A 21,096-nucleotide genomic window follows, 5' to 3' on the forward strand; every position below is an offset into this window, starting at 1 on the left:
CAGCAAATCTCCCGAGATCCTGCATGTGTAGATGCCTGTCCAAGTCAATTTACTCTAAGGTAATTTACTCTAATGTAAACTGATCCTGCATTCTTTGGATGTGTACACACACCCACTAACACTGTGATATATATACCTGAGACTCTTAAATCCTCACACAACTCCAAAGGGCTCCAAACCAGTCTCTGGTCCCATAAAACAGCTACTTGCTGTCTGCCTGGGCTCCACGCCTGAGTGCTGCTGCTGCATCTTGCCATCCTAGCTCTGCTGCTCCTTCTGAGTCTCTGGCCATGCATCTCTCTCCCTGCTCTGGTGACCCACACTGTGACACTGCTTCTTTTGCTTCCTTCTGCCCCCTGCCACTATCTGGCAATTGTAGCGCATGGTGTAGCTCCTTTGTCCAGCCCTCTGGAGGCTTCCGGGCATTGTAGTTCACATTATAAAGTCACAGTACATGACGTTTAACATCACAGTACATGACAATATGAAACACAAGCATTTGTGTATGTTAAGGCCTTTTCTACAACTGACACAAGTAATCTTGTTTAGCACAACTTTAATTGCTAGGAGAGGAGGTAAGGATGAAGTTCAGGGCTAAAAGCCTATCTTGAAATTTAGGATTGGATGGCTACTATTCCCTTGTTCGCTGGATTAGAGGCCTCTGCCATTCTGAACTCGTTAAGCTGCTCGTTTGCACTTATTCCATTGGCAGTCATGGATCTCTTGTCTCTCAGCCAAACCGCATCACCGTAGGGTGTCACTGGGAGTAAGGGTCTTGAGTCATGCCATGCTATTCCAAACATGGCTCAGAAGTCAGCTTCCAAGCATCAATCTCATGGGCTTTAAGGCTAGAACATTAGCAGGCATAGACTTCTGGATGGCTTTACTGTGGACACCAAGCAATAAAGTGTTTGTAGCTGAAGACCCTGCTTGACATCCAACAGCTTCTAAGATTGTGGTATAAACTAGAGCTTTGCAAAATCTAATATATATTGCTTTTCAGACACTTTTACAAATGCTCTCTTATGTTTCTAACCAGGTGGATTCAGAAGCTCTCTCACAATTTCCTTTGAATTTTAAAGTTTCTACAGCCTCAAACCAGAATTTTATTGAGACAGAGAGCCTTGAGCCATCCCTTGTTATCCCAGTTGTGAGGCCCAGTCTCTATTATGTAAATATCTTTACCTGATACCCTGGTGAGGTTTATGTGCTGAACCAGTCCCTTTTAACATTAATATCTTTCCATTGGCTTCTGCGGGAGATGGCTTGGGGTCCTTGTTTGCAGAATTGGGCCCAGAACACATACCGCAAAACCGGAGGTAAAGACAGTCAAAGCCATGAATAAGAAACAACTTGAAACACAGCTGATACAGCAATGACGCAGCCTGTGGCACTCCCCACATCAGCCCAGCCTTTTCATATCTGAATGGCTCTAGTGTTATCTCTCTCTGCCTGCTCTATTTAAGCTTTCATGTTTTTCCACTGAACAGCAGATCATAACCAACAAGATTTTACTTTAACTTCCCAATGGGGTTTTGAGGTTTTTTCCCCTTGAAAAATTACTGAAACCAGAAGGATTTTCCAGCTGGAAAATAAAACCTACCAGTTGGAAATTCTGACTAGATCCAGCTAAGCACCTGTATAACACTTTGCCCATATTATTTGACTGGAAAGAAGGGGGAGGGCAGGGAACAGCTTGAGGAGACTATTATCTTTTCTATGGCTGCTCTGCATTTTTCTCTGATCTAAACAGAGAAAGATTAAGATAAAAGGGGTGAGTGGAAGTAATCCTCTGAATGAACAAATGACAGGACAGCGGGAGTCTTATTGAATCTCGCAGTGCTTTACAACTTTGTTGAAACCAGTGCTACCTGTCCAGATCAAGGCTTTCACAGGCATAGATTCTGAGCGGTGGCACAGTGCTAGGGCATCAGGGATGTGCCTCTGAGTCATAATGCTTCCTGGCTTCCCCCTTGTGGAGGGTGTAGTGATTTACTGATGGCCTGTGCTTGCAGTGAAGTGCAAGATGGCCTATGCCAGGGACAGAGGGAGAGGTGTGTGAGGCAAAGGCTACTTCCCTTTCGCATCCCATCCCACCTACCTCAGGTAGGAAGTAGGTTTGCTTGTTCCTATGTACCTAGACTGCAGGTCTAGTACCTGTGTACAGGGCAGGAGAAGCATAACTGGGAATTTTGGTGCCCTGGGTGAGGTGATGGTGTGCTGAGCCTTACCAAAGACTTACCAGTGTGGAGGGGAGAGCCTTACCAAAGACTCAAAAGACCCTGTCTGTTGCTGCCAGAGCACTGTCTTCCCTCACACTAAAGGCTATTGATGCTACCACAGCTGCTGAATAAGCTTGCCACACACTGGGGGTGGTGGCCAGTGCTGTCTCCACCCATTGATGGCTGTTCCTGCTGCTGTCACTGCGCAGGCTCCCAAGTACTCCATTCTGGTGCCCTTCTAAATCAGCACCCACTGCTGGTGCTTTGGCCACCCACCCCTAATTATGCTGCTGGCAGCAGTACTGCCTTCTATGGCCACACAATCCTTCTGGCCCTATAGCATGTAAGGCAGTATTCTCAGGTTATGGTCTTCCTCTGATCTTTGTTTTAGATTTTGAAGAGAATAGGAATACAAATGAATTTTCACATGATAATCCAATCCAAGGTAGCAGTGGCATGTACCCTGTTACTTTGTGTTGAGCGGAGAAGTGGTGAAACACATGATGTTGTCTCCTCCAAGGTGCAGAGGGTTCTTAACTCCCACTGCCTTTGGTTCATATTCCTTAATTGCTTCCAAATAAAAATTCAGCCTGACTTCACCAGGGAGAGGGGGGACCTGATGGGGTTCCAGTAGCAAAAAAAGAAAACACAACCAAAAAACCCCCCAAAAGTGTTGACAACAAAACCCCAGATCTCCAAACACACTCAGCTGATGTGTCCACCGTGATTATGAGCATCACATTCTGACCAAGTGCATGGCCAGGCTTGATGAAATTCAGGAGACTAAGTAGTGAACCCATAGCCATTTTGTGATGGCCTAACAATGAAATACTGCAAAATTCAAAGTTCTACTGAGCTATGAGTGCAGAAGTAGGCAAAAAAATCATTATAACTGGATCTCTACCTCCCCAAGTTTTGGTGTGTGTTCAAAACTGAAACTTGAAGAAAATGTGGTGATTCAGAATCCCTGTTGTTTGCAAATAAAGAAAGCATTTGGACAGACCCTTGTGAATTGAAGCCTATGAGCTTTGCACAGGTGTAGAAAGAAATCCATTTGGGAACCTATTAGTATTTAGGCTTGAATACAAAATACCACTTTGAGAGCTTGCCCCAAGAATGAGTAATTACCCACTTAGTGAAAGTGTTCCGAACTAATATGGCTTACAATACCTTAATTCAACAAACAAACGATAGTAAATAAGAAGTCTGGACAGAAGTTTTGTTAATTACACTCTGGTAATAAGGCATACATACAATATATAAAGTGTAATACGGAGGCTGCAAATAGACTGAAAGCCAGTTTTTCTAAGTCCTGCAAGTCATGTTGGATGAAGGACTGTCTTTCTGTATAGGCTTAGTACAGAGGGGTCCCCAGATAACAATAACACTACTACTAATCCCAGGCAAAGCTAAAAATAATTGCACCTGGCTAATGAACAATGAAATAATTATGAAACATTTTGAGTTACCTTGAAATCAGCATGGGTTGAAAGATTAATTGCAATATGAAGACCAAATACAACTGGAATAAGCTAGAATGAAAATCTTATTTTTAACTTGTTATTTCCTTGGTTTAAAAATATGCCTTCTTGCTGTTAAATTTTGATGTTGGTGGTTGAGAGGCATCCTGTTGCTAGCACCTGGTTCCAAGCTAAGAAAATCCCATTCTTGGCTTTGCAAAGTCAACACACTCATCAAAGTGTCATTGCCAAATTACATGGAAAGACTTTTACCACCCAGGTCACTAAAAATTAGATGAATTGTAACACGAAAGCCACAGAGAGAGAAAAAGGCTATTTATGCCTCTCCATATCACTACACACTTTGATTATATATCATGAAAGTCTGCTATAGAAACTCTAGACGAGATATGCACAAAAATTTCTACTAGGCCTGTGCAAGTCGGCAGCAATCCGATCCAGCTTCAGATCTGGCCGGTTCGGATGGTCACGATCTGATCCAGAGCTCCGGACTGGGTTTCTGCCTTGATCCGGCCGAAGCGGCTCCAAAGCTTTGGAGCCGCCTCGGAGATCCAGCTATAGGGTATAATGGGGAATCAATGAAATATCTATAACGTTGTTGTTTCATGTTCAATTTGGATGAAATTTGCAGAGATGGTAGCCTCTGCTTAGAGCATGAAACCTGCCAAGTTTCAAGAATATCGGTGCAGGGGTTTGGGGGGAACTGTACCCCAAATTCTTGAAGCCAAACTCATGTCATGGCTTGGCAGGCTTTGTGGCCTCAGTAAGGGCTACCACCCCTGTGGTTTTGACCCTCCTGTGGTGTGACACGCAGCCGTGACATGGAATGGAACATGGGAAGGGTTTGTTGGTACTGCTGGTAGCACTGAGAAAATTTTCAGGTGCTTGGCTGGTGGGTCTTGCTTATATGCTCTGGGATATAATGAACACTGCTCAGGAAGGAATTGTACCCCAGCTCAGTCTGGAGAGGAGCCCTGGGGTTTGTTTTGCTTTTTTGCCATTTTGTGCAGTATAGGGGGCCAGTCCACTTCCTAGGATCCTTTGGGCATATTTTAGCTGATCAATTCCCTACCATTCCAGGGACCCAAAGCATTGTCAATGACTTGTGTTTCTCCTGTGCTCTTTCTGGCACACTCTGCGTGGTCATGCTTTATTTTTGTTTATATATATATATATATATATATTTGTGTGTTTATATTTATTTGTTTATTTATTTATTTTTTACTAAAGATCCAAAGTTTTTTGTGAAGCATGAGGAGAGGCCTTCCAGCTTGAGTGTGTTGGATGGGCTGGAATGGTTGTTTTTGTGGATCCTTTTGGACTAAGCATCTGCTCAATGGTTGCCTGTGATTGCAGGGGCCTAGTCCCTTGTAGTCCCATGTGCCTAAGAGGCAGTTCGCTTCCCTTGCCTTCTTCCACTGATGAAATGAGCTGAGGTTCACAAATGCTTATGCTATATATATATATCTCTGATTTAGTTAGTCTAGAGTGTGCTAATTGTGCTGGCTTCTTCCTGACTTCAGACTAACATGGCTAGCTTCCCCTCACTTCTTCCCCTGTCACCAGAAGGCATGCTCCTGGTTTAGGAAGCAGAAGAGATGGGTGGTAGAGTTTTACCTCAGTGGACATTCTCTTCTCCACAGAGAGTCAATTCTAATTCCCAGTCTCTGGTCACTTAAGTTCATTTTGCACGCAGGAATGACACAGATGCATTTATGGGGCTGGAGAATGTCATCCTCAATGAATCCACTGGATTTGCCAATCAATTTATAAACTGAAAGAAGTAATTTTCAGGAGTTCTGCACTTTGAACATTTACAAATCTTTCATATTGAATGGGTGGCAGTCTCCTCACTTGAGTGTCCATTTGAAGTTACCCTTTCTCATCCCAGCATACTGCATCCCTGTTTAAAAGCCAGGCAGGACAGATGGATGATGCAATAGTCCTGTCAGGCCATGTGAGGCCAAGCTGGGGAAATGGATCAGTGTGTCAAGGGTACCCCTAGAACTGTGGTCTCCAACATTTTTAAGTAGGAGATCAATTTTTGAATTAAAAAGCAACCCAGGATCTACTGCATGGTGCCTCCCCCACTCCCCAGCAGGTCAGTCTGTGGGGAGGGAAGACGGGGCAGATCAAGGCAGAGGGAGAAAAAATTATTTGGGGCCATCCCCCCACAGCAGGTAAGTTTGTGGGGGAGGAGGCAGTGGGAGAGGACCGCTGGGGGCCATGGGGGGCTGGGCAAATCAAGGCCCCAGTGGGGCACAGGCAGGAGCAGGGGCTGGGATGAGTGTGGCCCTGGCCAGGCCGGGTGGTGGAACAAGTGGAGCCCCAGGGAGCATATGCCCTCACAATCTGTGTGCAGGGTGGAGGCAGCTGCTGCTGTGCACTGGGCTTTTGAGTCCCACTGCCCCAAGAGTCGTGTGACACCATGTACATCCTGCAGCTGGCTGGGAAGGGGGCATGGGTAGCTGTATCAGGGAGCAAAGCACATTGTGCAGTGGCAGCCACCGCAGTCCTATGCACAGATTGGGGGGAGCACGTTCCCCCCAGGCCTCCTCTTGTCCTACCACCTGGCATGGCTGGGGCCCCATTCACCTCAATCCCTGCTCCTGCCTGTGCCTTGCTCTCTCCTTCACCACTGGGGCCTTGATCTGACCCGCTGCCCAACCCCCCCCCCCCCTTGCCAGTGGTGAGGGAGGGAGTGGGGCTGGGACAGAGACAGGGCCTGCATCACCAGGGTGGGGCATGGGATGGAGTCACAAGTGAATTGGGTGGGGCACGGAATGGAGTCACAAGTCAGTGGCTGGGTGGGGGTGGCAGCTCTCACTGGTGCACGTATTCTGGGAGGGGATGGGGGCCCTGTGTCTGGGATCTGTGCAGAGTGGGACAGGCTGTCAGTCCAGGCTGGGGCTGGGATCTTCCTTGGGGGAGCAGGCTGAGCTGTGCTTGGGACCGGTGGTGGTGGTATGGGAGGTTGGGAGGCTATGGTGAATTTTTGGGTGGCTGCAGCCCTCCCTCCTGTAACCCCCTTTCCAGCGCAGCCACCATTGCCCACCCTGAGTGCAGCCCGGCCCAGCCCCCCACCAGGAGGAGCCCAGGCCCACCCCAGTCCGCAGATGCAGCCCACCCTTGCCCCATGTGCAGATCCAGGGCCACAGGTCCCCATGCCCTCCTGGAGTGCATGCCCCCACCTTCCCACATGGCTCCATCCCACACCCTGCCTTGGCTGTGCAGCGCCTGCCCCAGCCCAAGCCCTACTCCCTCCCTCACCATTGTGTGTATGCCCTGCCCCACCCCACCTCTGCTGCAGCCACCTGTGCTGCCCTGTATTGGCGGGGGGGAGGCACGTGCACCCCCACCCCAGATCTGTGTACGGGGTGGAGGCAGCTGCCACTGCACACTGGGCTTTGTGCCCTGAACCCCGCTGAAGCTGGTCCAGGAGTGACCCGACACCACATATGTCCCGCTGCTGGGGTCAGCTGCACCCCCTGCCCACCCAGCAGTGGGATGCACATGGCATTGTGCAACTCCCAGGGCAGCTGCAGCAGGGCTTGGGGCACCAAGCACAGCATGCAGCAGCAGATGCCTCTGCCTCATGCACAGATGGTGGGGGCACATGCACCTGAGCCTCTGCCAGGGTGCACACAGCAGCAGGAGCCCCCACACCCCTGGATGAGCCTCCCTGGCTTCGATCCTTCCATCACTTGGCCTGGCTTGCGCCCCACTCACCTTAGCCCCTGCTTCTACCTGTGCCACACTCTGTCCCTCACTGTGGGGGTCTTGATCTGACCCCTGTCCCTCCCCTCCCCCACAGACTGACCTGCTGGGTTCAGGGGGTAGCACGTACACGCGCGTACTCAGCATCTCCAGCCTCAGATCAACTGGAAGAGGCTCTGCAATTTACCAATCAATCAGGATCAACTGGATGGTGATCACTGCTTTAGAAGAAGTCCCTGGCACTAAACTTCCTGTTCAAATGAAGGGCCATCATCTCAGGTGTTCCTGTGGTCCTCAACTGCTGAGGTACCCTTATGAAGAACCTGTGTAGACATGCATCTCTAGGCTCTAACCCCACCTCTTCCGTGCAGCCCTTACAAGAGATGATGAAACTACTTGAAATATATTTTCAATGGATTTAGTGAACAAACATGCATATTTCAAAATGATTTCATGTAGGTTGTAGGAACTCAGCTATGGATTGTAGGAGGCTGTAGGAACACCAGCTTCCCACTATGACCAATTGCTGTGGATTAGAGCTTGCATTTTCCAGTATATACCTTCCCTCTGCTCTGAGCTTACTTCTTGACTTCACTGGGGGATGAGTAAGTCAATGCTGAGGGCTTTTGAAAACCTAGCCTCTGCATAGTATATTAATGGGAGCTTGGTTTGAGAAGCTTGGTTTGATGTGTCCGTTGGATAGCACATTAGACTGGGAATCAGGGTTTTCTTCCCAGATCTGCTAGTGACCTTCTGGGTGACCCTAGCAAGTGCTTCCATTTCTTTGTGCTTTGTTTTCCATATCAGTAAAATGGTGAGGATGACATTGATCCTTATTTGTATAGTGCCTACAGATCTACAGATGAAAAGTGTTCTGCATCACAAGAAGGTATGCTGCATTGCCTCTGCTCCTTGATTCATGCAGTTTAGGATAGTAATGAACAACTAATAACAAATGACAAATAATTACTTATGAATTCTGTAGTGTACAAACAACTTGTTCATATGGGACTAATGATTTCTGTCTGAAGAGCAGCCATTCCACAAGTATTTCTCTGAATAAAACTTCATTTGTGGTAATGCTGACAGATAGCAAATAGAAAGCCCCTGAAGATGATTGAAGGAAACAGCTACTTGGAATTCAAATGAATATTCATAAATAATCACATTCCACTGGTCTGTAGTCTTTCCAAACTCTTATGCACTCCCTGCCTTTTCATGGGAGCTTGATCTGAAGAAGGGCTTTGAGTTTCGATTCACACACCTTTTCTCAAGGAGAACTAAAGGAGAACTAAAAATATGTCCCCCAACCAAATTAAAAAAGAAAGCAATACTGGGAGAATATGTATTATGGAAGATGAGTAATATTGTTTTCTCAAGTCACACTTCAGCAGAGCGCTAGATGAAGTCAGAACTCATTTTTAGTCAATGGCAGTCATTCTCTTTTAGGGGCTGTGGATCAAGTTCTTTCTAAGGAAGGTAACTGAACAAAGTAATCTGATAATGGGATGGATTTGTGTCTGGCTACCCTGTGAGTTGCTTGAGAAAACAGGCTTCAGTCAATCTCTGTGAGTCTTGAAAGAAATCAAACTACTTTATGTTGACTTTGGCCATGAAAAGTATCTATGGAGCAATGTGAGTCGTATCTCAGGCAGCTGTAGAAAATCCCTTGTGGTTAGCAGCTTTCAGATGCAGATTTACTTACATAGTGTAGGTTGTGTTTGCAAACAAAATCATTGTCTACAAGCAGTCAGCATACAGAGATGGAATTAGATACTAAGTGGGAAGAGAGGCATAGTCAAACAGCATGTGTGGGATATATTTCCTGTGCCATGGAGGACTGCTAGAAGGATAGCATGACTAGGTTAGAACTGATACTACAAAGACAAACTGCTAGTTCCTAGTCTGAATAAGGGACAGCATGTAGCTGCTGAGATGCAACCTTTCCTTAAGCTCGCCAGGATACTATGGGCTGGATAAGAGCAGGACCTTGACTGTATCTGCTCTGTTTCTGTTCTGGTTTTAGCAAATGTGTATCCCCAAAGAACATGGAGGGGAGCTATTCTTGTGCTGCCCTGTGTGGAGCGATTGTGGTTATCCCTGGCAGTATGTGCAGGGGCTAAAGAAAAGTCTTCTATTGCCATTCCCATCCACACCCTAAAGCCAGAGACAACATGGGTTACAGTGAATTGCAAGCTGTCTGTCTGTTATTGCTAAGGATGCGGTGAATGTGCTATAATTGCACAGGCCAGGAAATATTTGAGGGCCAAATGCAGCAAAGTACTTAAACATATGCTTATCCTTCATTAATATCAGTGGCTGTGATTTAAGAGGTTACTGAAACACAGACCTGATTTCTAATGTGTAAGTCCCACTGACTTCAAGGTACATTGATAACAATAACATGCAATCCACAAGCCCAGATCTTCATCAAACGATGATGACTTGCTTAGCTGTGCATTATTCCATTAGAGAACAACATTTGGTTTGCTACCTATAAACACATTATCACCGGCCATTGAAAACTTTTCAATATAAAGGCCCTAGCTGTGTGTATAAAATTACACACCTTTTCCCCTTCCTGTAAGTTTCCTGTAAATATTCAGTGAATGTGAAGAGCAAACACAGGTTTTAATTTTGCCGTATGTTTTTTAAGCATGAATGCGCACTGATGGTTCCTATGCAATATATGAGACTTCTATATTACTGAAGGGCATGATTAATTAAGTAAGGTGCACATCATGTCTAACTATATGGTTCTTAAAAAGGGCGTATTTATGGCTGAATATTTTTCTTAACTGAAGTATAGAAAATGCATATGTAGTCAACTGGCAAATAAGTTCAAAACTTCATAATTAACTGGCTGTCAAAAATCTGGAAGTGAAACACAGGAGGTGGTTAGGAAATCAAAGTATGATGTGTTTTTAATCACAAAACACAAGGACATTTTAAAAAATGTATGAGTAATAAATCTATATTGTTGGTACCAAATGGCTCCTATTGCAGTCCTTTAATGTAACACCTGCACTTCCTGTCTGTGAATAACGATCCATTTTTTGAATGCTGGAGAAGCAGTTCAAGAGTGTGTTTGTAGGCTCAGGAGAACAAAGATAGATTCCCAGACTGTATTCTGACTGTGCTTTAGGATTCCATTTACAGTCTGTTTGGTTTGTAATTCAAATCGCTCCAGACCAGAGTTAATGTTTAGACCACAGCCACCTGAAATTTGCTTCAGGGCTGAAGCTCAGCCAGATTGCAAATGGAGGAAATGCTTGAGGTTTGCTAAATACAGTTAATAGGGGATTATAGATTATGTTTTTAGGGTAGCATGAGGAGTCCTGTAATAGCAAATTCTGAAAATGCATATACATCTTATGCCACATGGGCAGGAATGAAAACAAGTTCATTATATGCATCTACTTGCCTTGCTCCCCTTTGCCAAATATATAAGGTGGTGAAAGTAAAGAGAAAAGGGTGAATTGGGAGGGAGTGGGGTTTAGTGGTGCAGTTCTACTCCCCATCCTTTGGTTTCTGGTCCATCCAAAGTTTAAAAACATCTGGCAGTGGCAGAAGCATTTCTATTCAGGCAGCAATAAGGGAGTCCCCTGTTCTAATCTACTTGATTCTTGCTGAATTCTTCATTCCATGGGTGTTAATGACCCTCTCTCTTTTTTAATGATCTTGATGGCTGATGTGATTGCAGAGCCACTGGCCATCATCTTTGAAAACCCATAGCAATCAGGAGAGGTCCTGAATGATTGGAAAAGGGCAAAAATAGTGCCCATATTTAAGACAGGGAAAAAAGAGGATCCAGGGAACTACAGACCAGTCAGTCTCACCTCAGGCCATAGAAAAATCATGAAGATACTTAAGGAATCCGTTTCTAAGCACTTGGAGGAGGAAAAGGTGATTAGGAACAGTCAGCATGGATTCACCAGGGGCAAGTCATGCCTGACCAACCTGATTGCCTTCTATGATGAGGTAACTGGCTCTGTGGATGCAGGGAGACTGGTGGATGTAGTGTACCTTGATTTTAGCAAGGCTTTTGATATGGTCTGCCACAACATTTTCACAGGCAAGCTAAGGAAGTATGGGCTGGATGAATGGACTGTAAATTGGATAGAAAACTGGCTGGAGCATTGGGCTCAGAGAGTAGTAATCAATGGCTCAATGTCTAGTTGGAAGCTGGTATCAAGTTGAGTGCCCCAGGGGTTGGTCCTGGGGCCAGTTTTGTTCAATGTCTTTATTGGTGTCCTGGAAGATGGCATAAGTGTACTCTCAGCAAGTTTGCAGATGACACCAAGCTTGGGAGAGTAGTAGATACACTGGAGGGTAGGTCTAGGATTCAGAGTGACTTAGACAAATTGAAGGATTGGGCCAAAAGGAATCTCATGTCGTTCAACAAGAACAAGTGCAAAGTCCTGCACTTAGGGCAAAACAATCCCATGCAAATGTACAGGCTGGGGGCTGCTTGGCTGGGCAGCAGTTCTGTTGAAAAGGACCTAGGGGTTACAGTGGCTAATAAGCTGAATATAAGCCAGCAGTATGCCCTTGTTACCAAGAAGGCTAATGGCATACTGGGCTGCAGTGGTAGGTGTGTTGCCAATATGTCAAGGGAAGTGATTACTCCCCTCTATTCATCACTGGTGAGGCCATATCTGGAGTACTGTGTTCAATTTGGTGTCCCCCACTACAGAAAGGATGTGGACAAATTGGAGAGAGTTCAGTGGAGGGTAACAAAAACGGTGAGGGGGCTGGGGCACATGACTTAGGAGGACCGGTTGAGGGAACTGGGTTTACTTATTCTAGAGAAGAGAAGACTGAGGGGGATTTAATAGCAACCTTCAACTACCTGAATGGGGGTTCAAAAGAGGATGAAGCTAAACTGTTCTCAGTGGTGGCAGATGACAGAACCAGGAGCAATGGCCTCAAGGTGCAGCAAGGGAAGTTTAGTTTAGATATTAGGAAGAATTTTCTCACTAGGAGGGTAGTAAAACGCTTGAACAGATTACCCAGAGAGGTGGTGGAATCTCCATTCTTGGAGGTTTTCAAGACCTGCCTAGACAAACCTTTGGCTGGGATGATCTAGTTGGTGATGGTCCTGCCTTGAGCAGGGAATTGGATTAGATAACCTCCCAAGGTCCCTTCCAACCCTAATTTTCTGTGATTTCTGTGATGTTCCACTGATCAAGCTGTCCTTTTGTCTGCAGTCCTGTCATACGTTAGTTCCTCCTGGTAATGTAGCTCCTATTTCACAAACCTGCACTTGCTGCTATTAACTCTAGCTAAAAAACATTAGGTGAGATGTGGAAACTTTAGCTCAAATGTAGAAATAATTTTTGGTGATGCATGGGATGTTCTGTCAAGATGGTCCAGAAGGCTAGATTTTGTTTTATACTTCTAAAAAAATATATACGTTTAATTCTAATAATTACAGGACTAATGAAACAACATCTTTCAATTGTTTGCCTAGTTTGTTGTGCTTTATGTCACATATGAGATAGTAAGGTAATGCACATTCCAATAAAGGTATATTTGTTTTTGCTTCAATCGTAAACAAAATAATATAGTCCTGGGCCTCTGGTTTATTAGTAAAGCTTCTAGTTTCTTTTGAACTGGAGAAAAATATGTGTTGTATTATATGCGATAAGGCACCACGGACTCTGTGCCTCCCTTTTCAAAATCCTAGATCTGCCCATGGGTTCTGACATTTTGCTGAGGCACTGCAGCTAGTGAATAGTGAAGGATATGATCACTGTGGCTAGGAACAGACATTACACATAAACTGGTTTAAATGATCAGAAACTGGTTTAAGCCTGTAACAGAACAGATGTTCAGTGCACATAAACCAGTTTGACAATGGCTGAAACTGGTTTGAGATAAACCTGGTTGAATTTAGTATCAACTCCCTGCTGGCTTGCTTGCCTGTCAGTTTGCTGCATACAGTATAAAGAAGCAGGGACAGGGAGATTGAAAAGCTCCATATCATCAACAGATGCATGTACTGTACACCCCCCTTGCCTTCAGACATGGATGAATAAGGCACCTAACTGAAATATATTTGGACTCAAAATTAAGTCACTGGATTGAAGATTTGGAGACCTGAGGTCTATTCAGTCTTCTGACAGTAATCTACCCTCAGACCTGCAGCAAATCGATTCTCCCGTTTCCCTTTACCCTTCCATGTCCATTTCCATTTTAGCTCTTTAAGGCAGGACCATCTCTTATTATGAGAATGTTCAGTACTAGGCCTATGTTTCTGTCATGATTATAGTGCCTCTGCTGGTTGCTGCAACATATAAATACCTACATTATAAGTCCTAGAATCACAAGAATGTAGGGTTAAAAGGGACCTCAGGAAATCATCTAGTCAGTCTAGTCCCCTGCACTGAGGTAGGGTCAGATATACCTTTCTAGACAGAAGTTTGCTTACTCGGTTCTTAACTTTCCCATGAAAGAAATTCCACAGCCTTCTTAGTTATCCTATTCCAGTGTTTCATCAGTGTAAGAGAGAGAGTTTTTCTTAAGGTCTGTTCTAAATTGTCTTTGCTGAAAATTAAGCAGATTTCTGTTTGTCCTACTTCCTGTGGTAATGGTGAACAATTAATCACTATCTCCCTTATAAAAGCCTTCTATATTTCGCAAGTCTGTTCTCATGTTACTCCATGGTATCGATTTTCTAGATTCAGCAAAAAAGGTTCCTTCAAGCTTTCTGTCAAGTGGCAGTTTCAAAAGTCACAGTCATTACTGCCAGCAGTTGGCCACTACTATTATTTCTTTAGGACCATCAGTGTGCATGGTACTCACACACTTGATTCTTCCCTCAGACATCTAAAAACCTCAGCTATCTTGTACTGATATCTTACACAGAGCCTATTCATATGGACTTCGTTATAAGGTTTAGCTTCAGGTTTATTAAGGACACATCTACAAGTGACTGTGTGTGCCTTTGTTACTGTGCCATCATTTAGTACTTCCTTTTGGAAGTACTAAAGAAGGTGCAGTAACAGCCTGTGCTGCACCATGCTGGCTGTGCACTGTTATTTTTGGCTGCTATGTCACCATAGCAATGTGCTATAATGGTTTTTGCCAACTGACTCTACTGTGCCATAGCGTGTCGCTATGGCATTGTAGCTTCTTGTATAGATGCACCCTGAGTCACCTTTCATCAACAGCTAAGCTACCACATGTTAATTTTCATTTACTATGGGGTAAATGAAGTATTCATATGGGCAGTTACCATGGAGCAGCTGATGGTTGGCTGTCCTTTGTATGACTGTAATTTATTTGCATGCCCATGACTTAAGTTGTGTTAGGAGGCAGTGGTAGGAGAGAAGATCTGGCAGTGTTATAATTGGTAATGCACATGTCAGAAGAGGGCTAAGGATTTTTAAGGATTTGATTTCCTTTCATTTAGCATATGTATGTGTGGGGGGTACCATTTCCTTGAATGAAAGGCTAGGTTTCATTGGTTGGGCTTTATGAGGAAAAACACTTTAGAAGGAAGGATATGAAGTGAGAAGGGGTTAGCCAGATGGTTTAGGAGGTAGAGAGGTCTGGCTGTTGAGTGCTCCATTGAAAAGATCAAAATCTGAGGGCTCTGGAAAAAGGAGGGGTATGGGATGTGGTGAAAGGGTGAGGAGTGAATGTTCACAATTGCATGGAAAAGTGCACTGCTTCTGACAACTAAGTCATCCAGTTCACAATAGTCCAAACCTCCAGAGTTTGAAAAATATTGCCTGATATTTTTTTCCATCATTTTTCATTGATTTGGTGTTTCCTCATTCTGTCCAGGACCAGAAACAATAGGGACTACAATATTATGTGGAAATTTGTTCTTAGGATATTTCTATTCCAAGCATAAAAAAGGAGGGGTGCAGACAGAAGTGACAGTTTTTGCCCAATTGGGCCACAGAAAGCAGTTTATAGCCACAACCAAACACAAGTGCACAGCTGCAGACAGCTTCAAGAATGACTGATCAGGTGAAAATCTGACCCCTCACTGCATGAGGGGTCAGTTGAAGACTTTTCAAAACAGTGTCTTCTGTAACTTGTGTCTGCACTGCCAGGCAGCCTCGAGCTGTTTTCAGAATGGGGGGGGGGGGAAAGGGAGCGGAGAGAGTTCAATCTGGGGATTTTTCAGCCCCTGCTGGAGGGTGCGGTAGATATATTGGAGCCCCCCCGGGGTGGGGGGGACTCCAACTCATCCACCCCTAGAATGAGCTCCCTCTTCTCCCTTTCCCTCCTTCCATTCCATTCTGAAATAGGGACAGGCTGGGAGAGGGGGTGCTGTTGCTAGGGGAGCTGGCTGAAGGCTGGCAGTCAGCAGCTAGATTCAAATCCCCCCCTGAAACCAACCTTGAACTTCTGTTTGTTCCAGGGCATCACTGGAACTCAGAATGCTTCCTGCAAAGCCTTCTGCGTTACAGCAGGGAGCTGCACTTCTGTCTGCACCTGAGAATAGTAAATCTCACTGCCAACTCTCATGAGATTACCAGCACAGCTTTATGACCTTGTAGGTGCTCATCCAAACTCAAAACTTGGCTTAAATTCATCTTTCAAAATGTTCTTTGAGTATGTGTGAACCTTTCAGCCACAACAACCCATTTGTAGTCTTCTCAAGTTAATTTGTCCAATTACATCTTATTTATATATTTTTTCAATAGTTCACAAATGCTGTGGCAAGGATTAAATTATTATTTGGGTTTGCCTGGTTTACTACAGCTGAATCAACCTTCCAGATGCTGAGCAAATTCCTTCTGGGACCATTATTTATTACTTTCCAAATGCAAGGAAAATAAATAAGCACACAGTGTATTGGGAGAAAATAATAGAGCTACATTCACCAAGCACCGAAGGTAGACTTTTAAGAAAGAGATCTTCAAAAGTTGAACATTACATTATACTTGGACCATACGAAGCACACTTAAAATGCCAGGATCTTCATGTTATATCTCATTAACTTGTGCTAAGTGTCCCCCGAGTATCTCAAAATTATACCACTTCAAGCAAGGGTTAACTTTGGGCTAAGTTACCTAGCTCATGTTATGCTACCTAGCTCCAGTATGTTCCACAGGGATAACATGAGCAATCTCCAGTTCTCCAGGATCCCAGGATGCATGGCCCCCAGGCTTCCCACACCACCTAGAGCAGGGGTAGAGCCTGAGGGCGTGTCCAGATGACCATGCATGTGTAGTATGTGGCAGCGCAGACCTGTGTGCAGCGCTGCTCACTGCACATGCCACACACACAGGCATTCCCTGTGTTGCTAATTTGCAGTGTGGGAATGATCTTGACACTAGGAGATCCTGGTATAAAAAAAATCCACACTAAAAAAAAGCAGAGCAGTGCACATGATGGTAGTATGTGTTGCCTGAACCAGAGCCTGGACAGCTGGAGCCACGCTCTGACTTCTGGCCAGGCTTCCTGCTGCCAAATAGCCACTGCTGAAGCTCTGGGAGGCCTCCAGGGTCCCAGCTAAGGCTGCTGGGGCCAGCTCAGGTGCTGGCCCCAGCTTCTCTTACTCCACCTGGGGCAACTTGCTGCATGCAAGAGCATGTGTGTATGTGTGTTCACTGGGGACAAGTAACAGTGGCACAACTATGTGCCACTACTATTTGTCCTAGGGGAAACACGTGCATGCTCATCTGGACATGCCCTGAGTGTCCTGGCATCTAGCCACACCCCTGCTCACCTGCCTTCTAGTGGCAAGTCAGACCTGTGCAGGCAAGAAATAATATTAACCCTTAATGGATGATTGTGCACAGCATGTTCTAACTTTAGGACTGCGTAACATTCCACAGATTGAGTATAGTCTAAATGTAACATATAATTTCACCCAAAGGTGCTGAATAGATTCCCATTAACAATGAAGGATAACTGGGCTTCTCACTCCTGCTGCTGTGGTTCAGAGATCTCACCGTGTGTAAAAATCATCAGATTTTTATTGTCTTCAATGTGGTGGGCCAGTAGGGGGTGCTCCTGCATTGAGCCACCCACCTCACTGCACCCAACCACCTTCCAGGCTCTGAGTGCCTCCCTGGAGGCACCTCACCTCTGACTGACCCCTTCCTGGAACACACCCACTAGCCTCGGGGTAGAACTGCCACCACCCAGGGATGGGCTTGATTCTGGCTATGCGCCCCCTGGGAAACACAGGCCTAGTAGCCCTCGAGGGTACTTGATTCACTTCAAGAACTTAGGGTGCTTCCCTCAGTTGGAAGCACAAGTAGTGGTCTCCCTTAGTCAGCCGAGCCAAGGGGACCCCAAGGCATAATCTAGACCCACTCCCAATAAGTCTCCCATGCTAGGTACAAAGGAGAACTTTACTGGTTACAAGGAGCAGGGTTGGAATAGGGTACAGAGTTGAGTAGTATCAGAGAAATCCCACAGAGCAAACAGGGTGGCTGGAGTAGCCTTTGATCACGCATCTGAGTTACTGCAAGCTATATATCTAGTTAGATCTCAGGTAGTTTACTCACAAGTATCATACAGAAGCAGGTGGAGATTCCCTCTGGAGGCAGGCAGTTCCTTGATCATGAGTTTTGAGAGAGAAAGCAAGTTTCAGATGGTCCAGCTCCTCTCTCTCTCTCTGAGTTTTCTTCATGGCTGCTGCCCCCTCCTCCTGGGCAGTCTTTAACTTACATAGCCCTTATGACCTCATTTACCTGGTCCAATGGAGGCCAGCACCTGTTGGCTGTCAGCCAACCAGTTTGAAATGCATGACTGGTTGCTGGGCAGACTGGCAGTCTCTAGCCCACCAGGGAACCCAAGCCCCTCACCCAGGGATGTGATGCCAGTCACATAGGCAGAGGGAGCAGGTTTCCCCCCCACCCTCAAGAATGTATCCAAATCAGGTTACCTAAAGAGATAGAGTAAGGTGTGTATCCTCTGCTGGGCCCATCCTAACCAAATTGTCACAGAGCACAGTTTTTGGGGAAAAACAGAGGTGGCCTTCTGCCACATTCAGTATAAAATAAAAGAAATACAATACAACACAGAGAGCAGTAGAGGAGAAACTGTTTACCTGACACTGTCACTGTTAGGTATCCAAATGGGAAGCACAAGCCATAGTACTCTATAAAGAGAAAAATATTGAATAAAAGATGAGCATGTGCTCTGTCCTAAGGTGACCACTGGCAAATAATGCAGGGAACATTATGGACAAGCAAGGGTGGTTCCAAGGAGGGTTCAGTGCTGCAGTTGCTTTACCCAGAGTTTAAAGTCAACAGTGGCAGTAGCAGCAAACATTTCTAGTCAGGCAGCGCTGAGTGAGTCAATTGACTTCATGGTTCATTCTCATCTACCTGGTCTCTTCTAACATCACAGGTGTTAATGACCCTCTCTTTCTTTAATGGTCTTGATGTTCCACCAAGTAAGCTAGCTTTTGTTCTGCAAAGCTGCTAGCTTTGTTCTGCTAGCTGCTCCTGGTAATTAAGCTCCTATTTCACAGCCCTGCCGGTTATTTTTAAGTCATTCCAATGAAGTTATATTTATTTTTGCTCAATCTTAAACTGAATAATATAGTCCTAGGCCCCTAGCATATGAGTAAAGCTTCTAGTTTATTTTTAACTGGAAATGTGTTGTGTTATATGTGATGAGGTACCACACCATCTGCACCCAGCTTTTCCAAATTCTAGATCCACTCATATGGACAAGGGTCAAGATTCTCCTCTCACCTATGTTGATTTTCTATTGCTTCGTTTTCCTCAGTGACATTACTCTGGATAGGTATAGCTGTGTTCTTTCCAGCTATCTTTTGGTCCTTGCCATTGAAATTCAAGGTCAGATTTTTCCAGACATGGTATGTTGCCTGCCCACAGATTGCCAGCTTTGTGCAGGTGCTGGGGAAAACAGAGAGATGATACCATGTTTTGAAAACTGACTAGCAGCTATGCCTTAGTTTAAGTGCATGCTTCACTTTAGGTGTTCTGTGATAAGTACAGAGCCTTCAATTACAGATGAGCAGGGCTATATAGAATGATTGAATAGGGCTTGCTTTCAGTCACAGTATTGGCATTTGAGCATCTATGAGTTTAGCCAGTACTGGAGTGATATTATAGCTGCGATGCTCTAGGAAATATGTGAGAAGCAAGGATTTCTGTGGGTGATATCTTTTGTTCAATCAACTGTGTGTTTGCGATAAAGGGTTAGACTAGCTTTGGAAAGCAATGCATCTTTCTTCAGGTAATCTGATCTTTTCAATGTTAAGCAAAATCAGTTTCTTCAACTTTACTTCAAGTAGCAGGTGACCTCAAATGGTCACCTGAAGAAGCATGCATTGCATTTGAAGGTTTGTCTGTCCCAAGCAATAAAAGCTTGTCTTGCCTCTTGTTTATGAGTTCAGCTTCAGTTCTTCTGTGGAGGAGGGTCTGAAAATCTTTACAGAGGCCTATTTGTACCTCAGGGAGTACAATCCAGCAATTCCAGAGTATCAAGTGCTTCAGAAATATAGGACTGAATGATCTATGTATACTCTGAGGGGGTTAAAAAATGATGTAACATAATTGCCAAGAAGTGGTCAAAGCCACAGGTCCTTAGAGATGCCACTAGGGTTAACCAGTTAATCTGCACCCAAGAGGTACATGTGCATAGCTCTTACTACCCCAGAGGATGTTTTAGAGGTCACTAGCTTATCTTTATTACAGATGTTTGTAAGTAAGCAGAGGCCTAACTGCTCCCTGAAATATTGGTAGAGCCAGAATTAGACTGTAGGTAGATCTCTTAGCTCCTGGTCCAGTCCTCTACCAGCTCGACCACAGACTCCTCTAGCATCGTTTTGCTGTTGCTTAAGTTCTTCTTCAGAAGGTGCAACTGTGAAAGCAGGAGTTTGTTCAATTTTGTAAATTGTACCAGAGCTTGGTGAATATCAGGGGAAAAATCATTATCTTCTCATCTCTTCTACTTCCTTTTGGTCTAAATTCACAGTTTGGATGAGAATGCTAATAAAAAAGTGTCAAATTTTGACCAGTTAAAAATTTACCTTTTAAAGATTCCTCAAAAGCATAAGTATTTAGAATTGTTTTCCTCTCTCTCTCTCTCCCCCACCCCAGAAATTTTCAACCACAAATAAGATACTTTTTCATAGAAGTGTTCATTAAAAAATTCAGATTTTTTTTTAAACTGAACATTCCTAGAATTGCACAAGACTACAAATCTTGAGCTCCGAAGTACTTAAACCCCCTCCCTGAAAAAGCCCCAAAACTGAGAAATTGAGAAGGTTTTGGCTTTTCTTTTTTCCAGTGAAAATTTAAAATCCATTAAAATGTTTGTGCTGTCAAAAAAATCAACTTTTCAGCAAAAAAGTTTCATCAGAAAATTCTCTACCTGCCCTCATAAACAGGCCACAAGATAAGCTAAAGCTGCTTTCTGCGGACAATCTCTGTCAGCTCCAAGTAGGTGTCTGCTTTGGGCCACAGACACAATGGTGGACCAACTTAGGTCTGCTTTTTGAGTTGTTCTGGTATGCACAGTCTGGAATTATGATGTGTTGCTGCTTCTGAGTTAAGCTGGAGGCAATGAAGCCCATTCTGCACCTGCAGCTGACTCAGCATATGTTCTGCAGAGCATGAACAGCTAAAGTGGCCAAAGAATTTTATGGTACGATTCTCTGGCCACACTTTCATGGTTTCAAAAAAAAAAAAAAAGGCAGGGTGCAAAACAGGACACATGCACAC

Source organism: Alligator mississippiensis, chromosome 1 (assembly GCF_030867095.1).
Source record: "Alligator mississippiensis isolate rAllMis1 chromosome 1, rAllMis1, whole genome shotgun sequence".
Classification (NCBI taxonomy): Eukaryota; Metazoa; Chordata; order Crocodylia; family Alligatoridae; genus Alligator; species Alligator mississippiensis.